This window comes from Pleurodeles waltl, chromosome 8 (assembly GCF_031143425.1).
Source record: "Pleurodeles waltl isolate 20211129_DDA chromosome 8, aPleWal1.hap1.20221129, whole genome shotgun sequence".
In the NCBI taxonomy this organism is placed as follows: Eukaryota; Metazoa; Chordata; class Amphibia; order Caudata; family Salamandridae; genus Pleurodeles; species Pleurodeles waltl.
The window spans coordinates 1,511,873,564-1,511,888,390 of NC_090447.1; positions in this window are offsets into that span (position 1 = coordinate 1,511,873,564).

Sequence of the window (14,827 nt, forward strand, 5' to 3'; positions counted from 1 at the left end):
GCCTTGTATTCTTCTGCCATTCGTTTCATCATTTTCTCTTCCTTCCTTCTCTTAATTCTTGCCATGATCATTAGTATTCCCCTCTTTATTCCCCAAATCCCAAAGATGCAAATTAGTACTATTAGTATTCCCTGTATTATTTTTAGTAATATTCCATTCCAAATGCCACCAAGCCAATTTCCCACTGAAGCAACTCCCTTTCCAACCTTCTCCCAAACTCCTGGTTCTTTCAATTCCTTCAAGTCTGCACTCTCTTTTGTTAGATTTGCAAGCATTGTTTTAATCTTCACACTGTTGTCTGGTATATACGTGCAACAGTGACGCGCACCAAGTATTTTGCAAACGCCGCCATCCTTTGCTAAAAGAATGTCTAGGGCAAGCCTGTTTTGAAGAGTCATAGCTCTTTCTGCTGCAAGTTCAGCATCCATCAGGATTATAGCACCTGAAAACTTTGTCAACATGTTATCCACTATAGTAGACAACTTTCTTATTTTGATGGAATTCAACACAACTCCCAATGAAGGAATCATGGCTCCAAATATATCTCCTACCACAGCAGCTGCAGTCTCTCTTTTCTGGATACGATGAGATCCAGACGTCTTTGGAATCACCGATAGGTCATCCAGTTGATAAACCTTTGGGAACACTATACCCAAATAACATCTCCCCCACCATCCCTTTGGAAGACGATAATAGGCATTATGCCCACAAATGTAATATACACCAGGTATGACAGGGTCAAGTCCGTTCAGCATGAATGTCCATTTGGCCCTAAAGATAAACGTATGTTTACATTCACTCGCTCCCACGAAAATGTTATCATAATAAGATTCACCACGATATATACAAAATTTCCCTACATGCCAAGCGTCTAAAGCTATTTTTCCTTGTGTTTTTATTGCGGCAAAAGCATAATTATCTACTGAAGTCCTCTTACTTAGCTCTTTTTCTAATTTCGCATTCATTTGTGCCCTTCTATCATCTGTGCGATCTAAAAAGCTTATTTCTACTGCAGAGAGCGAGCAGGTAAGGTTTTCCCTATGAGCGTGAGCTGTTTCAAAAGGTTGCATTGGCTCGAAAAATTCCCTCATTATTTTAGCATCCCAATCTTTAGCAATCTGGCTTAGTTGCGTTATTATAGGAACATATGCAAAGGTAACATCATAATTTGAATAAAAATACTGTATGTTAGTTTGACCATAAAATCTAGAAGTTACTAAACTACATGTAATCCCATATGTAAGAGGCATGTGGTGATAAGTCACCCCTTCCGTTACCGATGTCGGTATCTGTGTACACACATAACAATCTTTCGCATCCATAGTCTCAACCTATTCTGTTAGTAGGCGATAGAAAACATTATACGAAAGTTCCTTCTTATCATGCAAGTGTCTCTCATCTAATTCTAGTCTTTTCAATGCGGTTAGTTCAGTGACAGTAACAGGAGCAGAAGTAGAAGCATCAATTTTCTCATTCTCACCCTTACCACGCGTTGCAAGCACTATTGCCATTATTATTAGTACACATGCAGTTATCAAGCCTATACACGCATATTTACAATATTTCACTCTACTGTTTTGTGTAGCGTACTTAGTCATGATCTGTATAGAATCAGAGAGCTAGAAGCACTTATAAAAGGAAACGATTTAGCAATTAGTTACAAAGCTGAACGAGCGCAATGTTCACACAGTTTTCTTCAGGAGCCCAGTCACTTATCGGTTAGCAGCATTTGTCTCAATTCGGCAATAACTCAGTCTTTTATCAGTTAGCAACGTTGTCTCAAATCGGGTTTAAGAGTCAATCAGGTTATCAAAGTCTTATCAAGTTAGCAAATGTCTCATCCGGTTTAGCAATGTCTCAGCTGGTTGTATCACGTTAGATTATAGCAAGCAATGTCATTTATCACCCTTTCAATCAATAGTGTCCATAAAACTTTTCTTTTCTATTGGTATCTCTTCTTCTTCGTTCTCGAGGCTAAGAGATACTAATTCGTCGGTCCAATCGTCATTGACTACATATGCCCATTCTGGACCGGAATATCTCCTGTTTGGTATCCTTTTCCTTTTCAATTTTGCATCTCTCTTCGATTCTGCCTCACTGGTACTTTCCTCTTTGGCCAAGTCTTTTTCTTCACTTGATGTTGGTACCACGACAGACACTTCCTTTCTTTTCTCTTTCACTCTTGGCCCTTCACTGTCGTTCAACGTTTCTCTAGTTCTTAGTTTTACTGGTGATATACTTGGTCTTCTCTTTGCACTGTGTCCACTTGATGGACCTGCGATCTCTTCTGAGGAAGTTTGAACAGTTTCGTTCTGTTCTGCCTTGTCCCCTCCTTCTGGGGAGTCAATCAGGTTTTTCTTTTCTTTTTCTGTACCGTCTGCTTCTGGGAAAGCCCTCCTCTGATCAGGCTCTCCTGCTTCTTCACCTCTTTCGAGCCCTTTGTCACCGTTACTTTCTTCAGGCTGTTTGTTACCTTCAGCTGCTTCAGGCTCTTTGTTACCTTCAGCTGCTTCGTCGCTGTCTGAGGTTTCTCCTTGGTCTTCCCCAAGTGAATCGGTTGTTTCGTCCTCAGAGAATATTTCTCTCTCTTCTATTTCTGCCTGTTCGCTCCTAGTTCTGTTTTGCTCTGTCTCAGCGCTCGGCACTTTGTTATCAGGTACTGGCAGTTTCAGCGCTTCAACTTCCTCATCTGTGGGACACAACACCTTCTTTGTATGACTGGCGTGAATCCAGTTGGGAACTCCCGCACACTTCACAGCGGTAGTGGTCGTCAGGATCACTTGGAAAGGGCCTTTCCAACGGGGTTCCAGACACAACTTCCTCACGTGCTTCTTTATCACGACCCAGTCACCTGCTTTCAGTGTGTGTCCTGGACCTTGGATCGGTGACAAGGTGGTTGCTTCCACCTGGTGAGAGAAAGAGCGAACCACATCAGCCAGACCTTTGCAGTAGTCTAACACCATATCATCTGTAATATTCAAAAGCGCGTTTGCGGGAACTGCAGGAAGTCTCATGGCCCTGCCCATGAGAATTTCGTGCGGGGACAATCCAGTCTTTCTGTCAGGGGTGTTTCTCATTGACATTAACACCAAAGGCAATGCGTCAGGCCATTTCAAATTTGTCGATGCACATATTTTCGCCATTCTTGATTTCAGTGTACCATTCATCTGTTCCACCAGTCCTGAGGCTTCAGGGCGATAGCTACAATGCAGTTTTTGCTCAATGTTCAGCGCTGCGCAAAGTAACTTTATCACCTCGTTATTGAAGTGACTTCCTCTATCTGATTCTAAAGAGATCGGGAATCCGAAACGTGGTATCAACTCCCTCAACAATAGTTTTGCAACTGTAAGGCTGTCATTTCTACGTGTGGGGTATGCTTCAATCCAGTGACTAAAAATGCACACAATCACCAACACATACTTCAGACCTCCATGCACAGGCATCTCAATAAAGTCCATCTGCATTCTGCTGAACGGGCCACCCGCCCTGCCAATGTGGCTCACGTTCACAACCGTTCCCTTTCCTGGGTTCATCTGCTGACAAATGACACAACGATGGCAAACTGCTTCTGCAACTTGACGGAATCTGGGGTTAAACCAATCAGTTTTGAACAATCTTATCATGGCATCTCTCCCTAGGTGAGCCTGCCCATGATAGAACCGCGCTAGCTGCGATAAGAGACTATTTGGTAAAACAAATTTTCCTTCATTTGAAACCCATAACTCATCTGGTCTCCTTGTACATTGTGACTTAATCCAGGAAACTCTTTCATCCTCCCTGACGCTATTCTGTAATGCTTTTAGTTCATCCATTGTATCCACGACCTTCAAGGCAAATGCTTCAGCTGGTTCGAGTTCTTGTTCACTTATCAAATTCCATTCATCCCTGAGCAATATACAGTTCAAGGCACAAAATCTTGCGACTTGATCCGCATATGCATTTCCCAGGGAAACATAGTCCTGTCCTTTTGTATGAGCACTACACTTTACCACTGCAATTTCGGCTGGCATCTGAATGGCGTGTAACAATTCCCTTATTCTCTCCCCGTTTTTCACTGGGGACCCTGAAGAGGTCAGGAAACCTCTCTGTGACCATAGTTGCCCAAAGTCGTGCACAATTCCAAACCCGTACTGACTGTCAGTGTAAATGGTAACCTTCATCAATGTAGACAGTTGGCATGCTCTTGTAAGGGCTACAAGCTCTGCTACTTGTGCGGAATAGACTCCTTGAAGCCAGGATGCTTCCAAGACACCTGTTACAGTATATACAGCATATCCTGCTTTCAAAATTCCCAACCCATCTCTTAGACATGAACCATCAACAAAAATAATATGGTAATTTTCATCAAGCTTAGTATCCCTAATATCAGGTCGGGGTTTTGTGCAAAATTCAGTCACCTGAAGGCAGTCGTGCTCGACGTCTTCAGCGTTCTCAATTTCAGCATTTTCACCGGGAAGCAAGGTTGCTGGATTCAACGTAGTGCACCTTTTCAGCTGCACATTCGGTGAGCCCAGAATTATTGTTTCATACCTTGTGAGTCTTGCTCCAGTCATGTGTTGCGTTCGGGAGCGGGTCAAAAGTATCTCAACTGAGTGAGGGACCATGACTGTTAATGGGTGTCCCATCACTATTCCTTCACTCTGAGTGAGGCTGATACCAACTGCTGCTACGGCGCGCAAACACCCTGGCAGTGCTGCTGCGACCGGATCCAAAGTAGCTGAAAAATACGCTACTGGTCTGTTTATGCCACCATGGGCTTGGGTCAAGACAGACAAAGAACATGCATCACGTTCATGACAAAACAATGTGAAAGGCTTTGTGTAATCAGGCATACCTAAAGCTGGAGCCCTGCACATGCATTCTTTCAATTCAATAAAAGCATCCATCTCATCTCCTTTCAGCTCAATTTCATCCAAGGCATCCTTCTGGGTCAGTTTCAGTAAAGGCTTTGCTAGAGTTGAAAAGTTGGGAATCGACTGGCGACAGTAGCTCACCATCCCCAAAAACTTCCTCACCTCCCTCCTCGTCTTTGGTGGACTCATTTGAAGTACACTTGTTATTCTTTCCTTCATTATTCTCCGTGACCCTTTCTCTATTTGATGACCCAAGTATTTTACTTTCTTCTGACAGAACTGCAACTTTGAAGGAGACACCTTGTGTCCATTCCTTCCCAAATGGTTCAGTAGAGCAATGGTGTCGGCTGTGCAGCCACTTTCTGTCTTAGATGCAATCAGTAAGTCATCGATGTACTGTACTAGGGTTGACTCGAATGGCAATTCTAACGCTTCCAAGTCTTTCTTTAGAATCTGATTGAAAATTGACGGTGACTCCGAAAACCCTTGAGGAATTCGACACCAACTGTAAACTCTGTCTAAGAATTTGAAACAAAAGAGAAATTGGCTGTCCTCATGAAGAGGCACCGAAAAGAATGCTTGTGACAAGTCAATGACTGAGAACCACTCGGCATCGCAAGGGACTTGAAACATTATCACAGCTGGATTCGGTACTACAGGGCAGCATTTAATTATGATGTCATTTATTTTCCTCAAGTCCTGCACGATTCGGACCTTTCCACTCGGCTTTATTAGTCCCATGATTGGTGAATTACATGGACTGCTTAACACTTCTTTCAGTACTCCCTGTTTTACGAACTCGTCAATGAGTTGGGCGACTTTCATGAGGGTGTCTTGTGCCATGTGGTATTGTGGGGTCTGGGGGAAGGTTACATTGGGTTTTACGGTCACTTTCACTGGTTCCACTTCTTTCACCAATCCCACCTCTTTTTCTGTCATATCCCACACTTCCTTTCTGACTGTTTCCCGTAATTCAGCTGGAACATCTTCTTCAGTTATCATCGGGAAAAGGTTAATCAGAGGATATTCTTCATCGACAGTTTCCATCTCATCCCCTTCTACACTGTCCTCTTCTTCCCCATCACTGCTCGTCTGAATTCTAATTCCATCGTTCGAACACATAATCGAACATCCCAATTTGCACAATAGGTCTCTCCCTAACAGTGCTATCGGGCTTGAGTCACATACCACAAAATTATGTGACCCTTGATAGTTACCAATTCTGACTTGTACTGGATCTGTGATTGGGTTCGTCAGGTGCCTGTTTGCTACTCCCACTACTTGAACTGTTCTCCCTGAGAGTGGCAAATTTGGTACTTCAATGCTCCTAACAGTTGAACGTGTGTCTCCTGTGTCAACCAAGAATGAAACACGATGACCCATAACTCTTCCCTCCACATATGGACCCTTTTGATCAACTTCCAAGGATGCTGCAAGCACACAATTTCCCTCCTCATCTGAACTTTCACTCTCCCATACATTGTTTATTCCATTCTCACTGTGTAATGGGAACTGTTGTACGGTGCCATTTGTATTCATCACCTGACCCGAGACCTGTGGAGGAACCATCACTTGCTGCTGACTCACTGGTGCCAAAGGTATTTGCATTTGCTGATTAGGTACCATGGGAAACTGCTGTTGCATTGGCTGCATTTGCGTCATCTGCATACGGGGCATCTGCATCTGCTGCGGCTGCATGGGCTGTAATCCCTGCAGCTGATTTATGGTCTGAAAATTTGGGTTTGGACCTCTCATTTTCGGTCCCCTCATTGTCTGGAATGCATTGACATCATTGTTTTGCTGACCAACACCTGCACCTTCCTGCATCACCATCGGGCACTCGCGTTTCCAATGCCCGACGATTCCGCACACGTGACACGGCATCACCCTTTTCATTGCCTGCACACCATTCGGAATTACAACAGTGTTCAAATCCGGACCATTACTCCCAAAGCCTCCTCTGCCTCTGCCTCTCGCCTGTGGCTGAAACACCATATTTCCCTGCGGCTGCGGTATCTGCTGTTGGAACCCTTGCAACCCTTGCAGACCTGTCTGAGCTGCTTTAAGTTGCATCACCATCACTTTCTCTTTCAACCTTTTCTGTTTCACTTCAATTTCGTCGCTACAGTATTTCGCATAATTCAACACCTCATCAATAGGTTTCGACTGCCAACAAATCAAATGCGTCTTTATCATCTGACTTATCTCTGGTCTCAGCCCTTCCACAAATCTAAACACAAAATGAAGCATGTCCTTCGCCTCTATTGTTTCCGTGCCACTGTAGTTCTTGAACGCCTTCAACAACCTCTCATAGTAACCATGAATCGACTCTTTAGCCTCTTGGGCAGTTCGATCAATCTTCTGCCAATCCACATTTTTCGCGGCAACCTTCGTCTTCAAATGCTCAATCACCTTATAGTACAAGCTCATTACCATAGGTGATGGTGCACCCGTATCCCTGTCTCTCTCTGGTTCACTTGTCGGCCAACCTACAGCCCTTTTGCAGTCCTCCCACAAATCTGCCGGAACCACAATCTCAAAGAGGGTGTTCAGGTCTTCCCAAAGACATTTTGCAAGCTTCACAAACCTATCAGTCTGTTGATACCATTCAATCGGTTTCTCTCTCAGTTTGGGAAAATCATCCGTAAAAGACTGAATGTCGCTTCTGTGCCACGGTACATGTATTAATTTTCCCCCTGCTGTCTCCCTCATTGGTAACATGGTTATTGCATCACTACTCTGTGATCTTTTCTCGTTGTGCTCTGGGACACTGTCTTTCCTCTTTTCCTTTTTCTTTGCCCATCTGCTTTCCCATTTGTCTAAGCACCTCCACACTTGTGCACTCTGCAGCAATTCTCTAAGGTGCGTTTTCATGCCTGCTGACCTCATGTGTTCAAAGTCTGTGGTCCCGAAATCCAATCTATAGCTCCTGCTCAAGTGTTTTGTCTTGTCTATCTCAACCCCGTTTTTGTCAGCTATTTCTTGCAACCTTCTATGTACCTTGTTCACTTCTCTCGTAATCCTAGGACATAGATACCTCAGCTCTTCTTCCGAGTAGGACTCTAACCTATTCAAACCCATAGTCCCTTCCACCAATTCTTCTGCTTCCATGTTCAACCTGACCTTATTCAGATAGTCTTCTCCCTTCCCACTGGCTGAGCTTTGTGTGGAATTCAGACTGTTGAACCACTGTGTCAGCTGTTGCGCATTCAACCCCATCAGTGTAGCATTCACATCGACTGCCATTGATGGTTGCGGCAACTTTTCAGTGTTCGATGATAGCGGTATCATCAGTGGGGGACTTGACCTCACCACTGTTGACTGAGCACATATGGGACTAAACTCCATCAAGGACCCAGATCCAGTTGGCAGAGCCGCTATCGGAGTTGTCTCTGGAGTGTTTTCTATGCACCTCCTTTCCGCCCCACTCTGCACCATTGATCCTTGACCGCTCATACCTGAGTTAGGCTGAATGTACAAAGGTACCGGTGGACCTACAGTAATGGGTAGGGATATCGCATCTGGGTTCTGTCCATTCCCCAGGTTCTGAGGCATGTTCATTCCCACACTATGGGTCATCATTGCCGGCATGCCCGTCTGACTCCCCGTCATCTGAGCATGTGCGGTTCCCCCCTGCATCTGCTTTTGAGGCATCAAAAACTGGGTTGATTCAGCTTGTGCCAATGTTGGGTTGCGACCATTCTGTACTCCCATTACGGTTGGATCTAGAATCATTCCCGTACTGTTGTCACTGCTGTAGTACCTTGGGACCTGCGGCTGATAATTTTCTGCTGTTTTCAATATAGGCACATCTGGATATATTCTCCTAACCTGCGGTATCTGCGGGGTGAACAGTAAACTCGGGTCCTTAGATCCCGATGGCGTTTCTGAACTCGGAGTTTCATTATTCTGTACCGGTGCCGGAGGGGCAGAACTGGTACTTGGACCTTGTTCACTCTCTGCATAAGGTGGTGGACGGTCGTTCAGCAATTGCATGATGAACTCCTCATCCTCTGACTCGTCTTCTCTCCTTAACTTTTCCTCGTCCTCTCTATCTTTGGAACACCTCCTGTTTGTCTTACAGGTAGCTTTCTTGCCTGTCGCCTCTTCTTCCTTAGCAATTGCGGGAAACAATTTTATCCCCTGCAATATATCTGACCTCCACACCTTCTGTGCATTATCCCACCTAGCGTCCGCTAGTGTCTTTTCTACCTTTCTTATCCTGGTCTCGAACTTCTTTTGCTGTTGCTGTCTAGCCATTAGTTCCCAAATCGCTAGAGCCTCAAACTGTGCTGGCCTTGGAGGTACCTTCATGTCGTACATCGCAAATCTCAAATTCTCTAGGATCCTTATATTGAATGTCCCATGGATCGGGAACGCTACGCTCCCATGTCTCTCTGTCAGCTTGTGCCATTGCTTTAGCCAAAGGCACGGAGTTACCCCCCTTTCCTCCATTACAATGTAAGCTGGTGTACCTTCGGGTGGCGTCTCCTCTCCTATGCTCGCTTTAATGAAAGACTCCCCCTTCATCGCACTCTTTAATGCTTTAAAAAATTTCATTTTCTCGTCTTTTATTTCACAAAGTTTGTAATCAATAAGTGACTTTAATTCCCGGAATACTCTTCGCTTGCCTTTCCCCTTCCAATCGAGCCCCACGGACTGCGTCCAATCCGTGCGCGGCCCTTCTTTGCAACCAACCTATCCCAGCGCGGCTCCTAGTGACGTCACACTCACACACACTGCGGCTGACAAAGCCTCGCGGCTTGTCCTCCTTCACTCCGCTCCTCTCGTAACAACTTCTGGCATGTATCGCGAGCAACCAAATAATAATAAAACAGATCTGTCGGTTTACTACAGGAAGGGTAACACAATCGCTTCAGGACCTTAGGGATTTTTCACTAGCCTCGGCAGTTATTCCATCTTTCTCGGTCCCCACTTTCGCAAGCAAATCCTGACCCGCAGACTCTGCTCTCAACTTGTCAATGATCTATTCTAGTGCACTTACAATTTGTCAAAGCCCGAAGTCGAAGTTTTATTTCACTCCCTTAACACACGTACCGACTCGTTGACCACGCCCGGTCAACCTATTAAACCGACCAGACCACAACATAAAACAAGTGTCTCATACACTTTTCAACATACTCCGGAGTCTCTTGACCTCGCAGGGCCCGTCTCAACAACAACAACCACGTGGACCTTTTTCTGCACAAAGCGCCACATGCACATGAAGTTCGACGACTTCCCTACTCTCACACTCGGAGTCGCACCTCCGCTATTCTCTAAAATCCTCGCAACCTTTTCAAACAATCTGCGGCAATAAGCTGTGCAAGCGCAAAACCCTGACTTCACTCATACCGTCACTAGTACCGCCAACGCCGATTTCACACCTCCATTCTCTCCATTCGCAAGCTCCGAGATCCCGGGAAAGTCGCGGGGGACTTAGGGCATCATCATTCTCTCAATCTGTTTTACCCAAGAAAAATCTAATTCAACACCATATACCTCTCGAGTGGGGTCTCAAAGAGCGCAACCGTTACCTCTCGAGCGGGGTCCCAAAGGGCGAAACCGTTACCTCTCGAGTGGGGTCCCAAAGGGCGAAACCGTTACCTCTCGAGTGGGGTCCCAAAGGGCGAAACCGTTACCTCTCGAGTGGGGTCCCAAAGGGCGAAACCATCCTCTGCTACCATCTACTGATAGAGCGTTCCGTCCTAATAAATTACCTGTATTTGGACGCTCTTGGGTCGATGAATCTTTTGACCAAGTGGGGCTCTCTTCACCCGAGATTAGTCAATTTAATCTAATCAATAATCAATAACGAACATAAGCAATGCCCTGATCAACATAACACTTCACAATTAATCCAGAAAACATTTCGGCGAACCATGACCTTTCGGCCATGAATAACCACACCAGTTCATTCAAAGTTAATGAATTTATTTCCCTATATTAACAAAGCTAGCACGATATAAATGTGTCTCAACACCAAATGGTATATGTAAATGAACATTAATAGCTGTCCATAACGGCGAAAAGATGCAATCTATGCAGCATTTGAATAAAAATGCATTCGATAATAGCAACGCAAACCACTAAAACTATAATCTGTAATGGGCTAATTGCATACATTAGTCAGCATAACAAGGTCTCAAATTGCATCGTGCAACAAATGAATCCTCATCTAACCTCAAATTAGCATCTGCATGTGGGACTTCATGCAAAAAACAATTTAGCAACATTGATTTGGAAAACTCCTAACTAGGGCTCTTATCAAAAATCAGCAGTTGGTTACCTAAAAAGAAACACAATGCAATTGTACATTTTCCTTTCATATTTACCAAATTCAATCAGCATTCAAGGAAGTCTTCGTCTCACAGGTACCGGTTTCGATCAGCATGGGACGGGGCAAAGGGGGCAGGGTGGATGGGGCAATTGCCTCACAGCGGCAAGATAAAAGGACAAAACTACTACTTTATGCAAAGGGGCAGATCAAAGTTAAAGTCTCTAGAGTGAGAATTACTTAAAGTCTCTTTCTCTCGATTAGAGAAAGCATCAAAGTCTCATTCAAAATGGCGTCGAACATCAATTGGCATCGTAGAAGATGGCAAAATGACGAGGTCGGCAAGATGGGCCATAATGGCTGCAATGGGTAATAATGTCCTCAATGGGTGCAGTGGGTAATGGCCGCTTTCTTCTTGTGCACCAGGTTTAAATAATCAACAGTTCAAATCCAGTAGGGTCTTCCATTGGAGGGTTCATAGGTTGGCTTCAAATTGTCCAATCAAAAACAACAATTTACAAGCTTCTACCTAGGCCTACATTATCCTTGGAGTCGGGAACGTAAGTTGCAACATATTTTACCAATTAACTCACTTTCAGAGCTTCCATTGTCTGCACCTGCAGATTGACCTTGGAGCAAAGAAGAAGATGCCAGGCTGGCACGAAACCTTAAAGATAAGCATGTGAACCGATCTCACTGGAAAAGTACAGCTTCAAGCAGGAATACACGTTTTATTAGCACATTAGAAAAACACGAGCATCTAAACCGTGAGACAAGGCAACTAGGCCGAAGCCTCCACTAAAGTTATGCTAAGTTAAAACATTTGAAACAAGCAAATCATGGCACACGTTTACGGTTATGTCAGATTAGTACAATTCTAATACATCACGTTATATAAAGCACGCTTATAAATGTTAGCGAACTACTCTGAGGGCACATTTGTCCCTGTACAATCTTTATTAGTTTGGTTAAAGTCACACTTGATTATTGCGGCACTACGTTTATGCGCTAATAAATGTAAAACCTTTGTTTCTGCGTCATCAACTCCAGGCGCCTGGGTGAAGGGGGACATTACTTCCGCCACCCTGACAGACTGCTGTCCACCAGATTTAGAGATCACCACTGGCCTCGGGGCGAGCTCTGGACTATGACAGGAATCGCCATGATGATTGTTCCTGTCAAAGTACAAAAAGTTTGGTAGATGCCCGCTATTGGTTTTGACAGCAATACATCAAACTTTTACCAACTTTTTGTTTCTCAAAAACTATTTCCCAAAGGGGGTGTTTGTTATTCAAAAACAAAAAAATAATCACCCTCCCCTAACACCCAGGGAGTTTTTTCCCTAAGCGTGGAAGTCATTATTTCTTTTTTTGTGTCCCTCACAGAGCAACAGAAAAGAAATGACATCACACCGTCCACCCAAAATTCGGCAAGAGGTATAATGCCCTTCCTCCGACAGCCCATTGTTCATCAGGCGAATGCCACAGAGTACCATGTCTGACAAACTCAAAACCATCTAACTGGCATTGACTCTGATACCCAGTTGGCATCCGCTCCACCTCCCCCACCTACACTCAGATACCCAGTCAGCATCCGCTCCACCTCCCCCACCTACACTCAGATACGCAGATAAGCTGTCAGCATCTGCTTCGCTCCTGTACACAGTTACCCAGTTAGCATCCACTCCATATCCCCCACATACGCAGATACCCAGTCAGCATTTGCTCCACCTCCCTCTCATATGCAGATACACATTCAGCATCCGCTTCATCTCCCCACCTTCATGCAGACACCCAGTCAGCAACCACTTCACCTCCCCCACATATGCACAGATACCTAGTCAGCATTCACTCCACCTCTCCCACATATGCACAGATACCTAGTCAGCATCCAATCCACCTCTCCCACATATGCACAGATGCCCAGTCAGCATCTGCTCCCCCTCCTCCATCCTGTGCACAGAGACACATTTAGTAACAGCTCCACCTCCCATACTGGTGCCCAGATACCCAGTCAGCACCAGCTCCACCTCCCCCATCTATACACACCCAGTCAGCATCCAGTCAACCTCCCCCACCTGCTCACAGATACCCATGCAGAATCAGTTCTACCACCTGCATTCTGCAGCACACGTAGAAGTGCCAAATCGCCATTGTAGATTGTTTGTGTGCAGGAAGGGTCATCTTCCTGCACATAAACAATCACTCCCCTCAATGCAGACACCCTTGCACTATGGTGAAAGGATGGATACGTTGGCGCAGGCAGCTAATTTAGCTCCGGTGCAGGGGGAAACACAGGGCTGCACCATACTCGTGTGAATACGGCACAGCCCAGTCTTTCAAAACTAGCTCAGCGTGGCGCTGTTGAATTAAACGCAGCAGAGCACTGTGCCAGTTTGTTTTATGCCTGGCCCTTAAAGTTTAATGTAGACGAGGCGTGTTGCACTACACTGCCTAAGCTGTTGCACTCTGGTGGGCGGGATTGAGCGCCGGTTGCGTATATTATTAAGCATATTGCATCCTTGTGGGAGCGAACCATGACTGTGGTGTTTTTGCATTCTTACCTTCTAGGACTCACCGGCTTTCCGGAATCTTGTGGAATGAGTTGATGTTACCACATGGCGGAAAGGTGGGTGTGAGACCCTCAGAGACCTATATCCTAGTAAGGATTTCATCTTTTTTGAAGCAGCCCCAGAGGCCTTTGATGTAGGGCATGGACAGTTCTTAACACGGCTACCCCAGTTCAGGACTTCTGGTCTTTGCATCCACCTGCCCCGCCCCACTGGACGCTGTTCTGGGCCCTGCTGGAGCTGGGGGGATCCTGGCACCAGATTTCACATCTTGCTAAAGCCTTGGTTGTCGATAAGCCTAGGACCACCTTTGCTGCCAGGGCTACATGGAAGAAAGAACTAAGGATGCCACTTGGGGTGCGCAATGGAGCAGGGTGTGTTCATTAGCCCGGACGGTGTCCCGTAATGCATGATTTAAGTCAGTACATTTTAATTACCTGCACCGTACGTATGTCATTCGTTCATTGTTACACACGATAGGACCCACAAGAACAGGTGTATGTCACCAATGCCAGGAACAGGAGGTCTCTACTATGCATGTGGCAATGCCCTCCAGTCTGCACCTTTTGGCATGCGGTGTGCAGCACCTGGTGACAGTGTGTGACGCATGCATAGAAGGAAATCCAGTTGTATGCCTGTTGTGTGACATTAAAAAATGTGAAGGCAGGAAGATGAAATTTAAGGGATTACCTAATTGCGATTTTTAGAGAATCACAATTAAGTAATTGCTATTGGAATGTATGAAACTCCAGGAGTTTCATACTGTGATTCGCAAGGGCTCGCAAATGGACCTACCTGATTATTATACATGAGGTAGGTCGCAATTTGTGAGCCATCTTTTGTTTTTAAATGCAGCCCGTTGTCCTTAAACGAAAATGGGATCCATTTAAAAATGAAAAATTAAAAGTTTTCTTTTCATTTTGTTAAGAGTAGGCAGCAGTCCGTGGGACCACTGCCTGCTCCTAAAAACTGTTTTCGCATGCATTTACAAAGGGGAAGACGTCCCATGGGGACCCCTTCCTCTTTGCGAATGGGTTACCTCCAATTTGAAATTGGTGGTAACTGCGATTGTGTTGCGACCGCATTCACGATCACAAAACATTCATATATAGCTCTGCGATTCGGTAT